General features: G+C 40.5%; 1 pseudogene; it reads right to left on the reverse strand.

Moving 5' to 3' along the window:
* Positions 1–511: 511 nt before the first annotated feature.
* Positions 512–1,386, reverse strand: LOC122933160 (annotated as a pseudogene).
* Positions 1,387–2,664: the final 1,278 nt, after the last annotated feature.

A 2,664-nucleotide genomic window follows, 5' to 3' on the forward strand; every position in this document is an offset into this window, starting at 1 on the left:
TTATTAATTACAAACATTCTCGGTTTTAATGAAAAGCTATATAAAAAAAAGTAAGCACAACAATTTTAACGGGAATGAAGGTAAATCTAACCATGAGTTAGCAAAATAATTTAATTTGGCGCCTCTTAACATTTCTTATCACATGATTAGAGCATTTCTAACATAAAATTTCTTGGAGGAATATTTTATTTCTTTGCACCAACCATTGCAAGCTATGTACATTTTCATAACAGCTCAGGCGACTGCGAAAGTGCAAGACTATCAAGCGCACAATACAATCGGGACGTGACCTAGATTCAAACGGATTTAGAAATGTGAACTCTGTTATAAAAAGATTTCTTTTCTCCAAACAAGCACCATAAAACTGTGGCTTCGTTACGGTCTTAAAATTCCAAAAGATCCCACAAGTTGAATCCAGCTTCAATAAAAAAATTTAAAAAAATCTGGAAGAGTTCTCATATTCCCAATTACAAAACAGCCTCTTTGTTTTGGTGTTAGAACAGAATTTCTCTTAGCAAAACTTCCATCGATTTCCACATTCCTTACAGAACACGAATGTTGTCATAGGTTCATCAGCGCTGCGGGTCTGTACCTGTGTGTAAGTACAATTCTTCTTTTTGCATTTGTCACAGGAGAACAGGTCAGTCTGTGTACCACCAGTCCTGGTCATCTGATGTCCTCCTTTGTCAGGTTCTTTCTCATTTCTTTAGATTCATCGCTTGCCATTTCCTCTGCTGTCATCCGAGCAAACACGTCTGGAGCGATGTTGCCGCAAAGCACATTTCGCCTCAAGTTGGGATTTTTTGCATCTTTCAAGTTTGCAATTCTACTTCGCACCCTGTTCTTATATTTTGCATCTGTGTTTTTAAATTCTTGGTAAACAGCCTCCTCAATCTGAGCTCCAAGTTCTTCATCATCTGCTCCAATAATTATGTAGCTCTCTACACTTGATTCTGACAGGATCCGAGGTGCTGGGAGCTCGCGGAAAAGATGTAATTAATGTTTCAGATGGGGCCATACAATCTTCTTTCCGTCCACTGCAAGTACTGCTGGAGCTGCTCTCTGCCTTTGCTTCAGGACTGTTCTATTCAGGCGGGGGCTGCTCTTTCTTCTTTTCCTCTGTATCTTTTTCAGCTGATGGGCCATCAAGCTGTTTTTTCTAGGATTTGATGAGCTATTTGGCCAGAGAGGTGACATCCTCGTCGGAGCTTTGCTTGCGGATGGCGTTCAGACACATTCCAATTTGGGTAGACTGAAGAAGCTCCAAAGTCATTGGAAGGTTTTTAAGTTCCTTAAGTAAATCTAAAGCTCCAGCCATGTACTTCTTCTGCACCATCCGCTCCATCTTCTTAGCCGGATGATCTCCTCCCCGCCGGCCGCATTCATCTTGGCTCTGCCCTGCTCCCCGAACACCAGTGACGCTCACACAGCAGCCCCGAGAACACCGCTCCGAATCCCAAAGTCACCCACTCTTAATCGGATGTCATGCACCATCTAAGATAAACATTTCTGAGTTAGAGTTGCAGAATCAATAGCAAAAATTTAAATATTTTTCTCTAATGCACTTGGAGACAACCCGTGCATATGAACGAACTGAGCATCAATCAGGTTTGTTCCTGCCCCACTGTCGATAAACACCTCAATCCCCACAGTCTTGGACTCTAGCGCCACCTCGGCAGTCAGGAGAAATCGGGTACAACCAGTGAAAGACAAATGCACATTCTCTGACTCTCCTCTCACCCCTCCAAGAGTCAGATGGGAATTAGATGTCCCTTTTTGTTTTTCTTTTTGACACTGAATGCATGGACATATATTGATAAAATGTCCCTTTTGCCCGCAGAAAAAAAAAAACATACTCCCTTGCTATAACAAATACGCTTAAAAGCAGATCCAGGAGTAGCTCCCCCTAATTGCATGGGTTCATCTCCAGATATAAAGCCAGAAGTATCTTCACCCAAAGTGTCAGAGGAAGATGATATGTTATGTGATAGTACGTCCTGAGAGTGGGGGCCCCTAGATCTCTCTCTTAGGCGTCTATTAATGTATACTGAAAAAGATATAGCGGCTTCCATAGACTCAATTTCACTAGAACAGCAAGTTGATAGAACTAGTACGTGAACTGTTAATCTCTTTCATACCAAAATTAAATGACCCAGTTTGGAGCATGGTGTATTGCCATATGTTACGAATTTAAACATATACTGTTCTTCATAAATATGGTTTTCAATTTTTTCCAAAAAAATCCTTTGTACGTGAGTTAGTTATATACACCAAAACTAGCCTAATATCCTGCCGTAAGTTATGATAACTGCTTACAGTATATACAGTAAAACATGTACTACAATTCTCCCATAACTACACTATATAAGGAAATGATTGTCTAGGATTAGAACTCAGAACCTAATTATTTTCCAGAAATTGCTCCACACTACACTTGTCCATGGGCTGTATCTGGTATTGTCTGTGAAGGTTCTCATTTATCCAGGTCACGGTATATCTGTAAAGAATAAATCAAGGCAACTGGAGTTACTGTAAACCTGCAGTAAGTCCAGTTGCCTTGATTTATTTTTTACAGATGTATCTGGTATTGCACCTCAGCGCTACGCATCTGAATGAGGGTGAGCTGCAATATCAGATAAAACCGTGGGTAAAAATAGAACACTT

The sequence above is a fragment of the Bufo gargarizans genome, chromosome 3 (assembly GCF_014858855.1).
Source record: "Bufo gargarizans isolate SCDJY-AF-19 chromosome 3, ASM1485885v1, whole genome shotgun sequence".
Classification (NCBI taxonomy): Eukaryota; Metazoa; Chordata; class Amphibia; order Anura; family Bufonidae; genus Bufo; species Bufo gargarizans.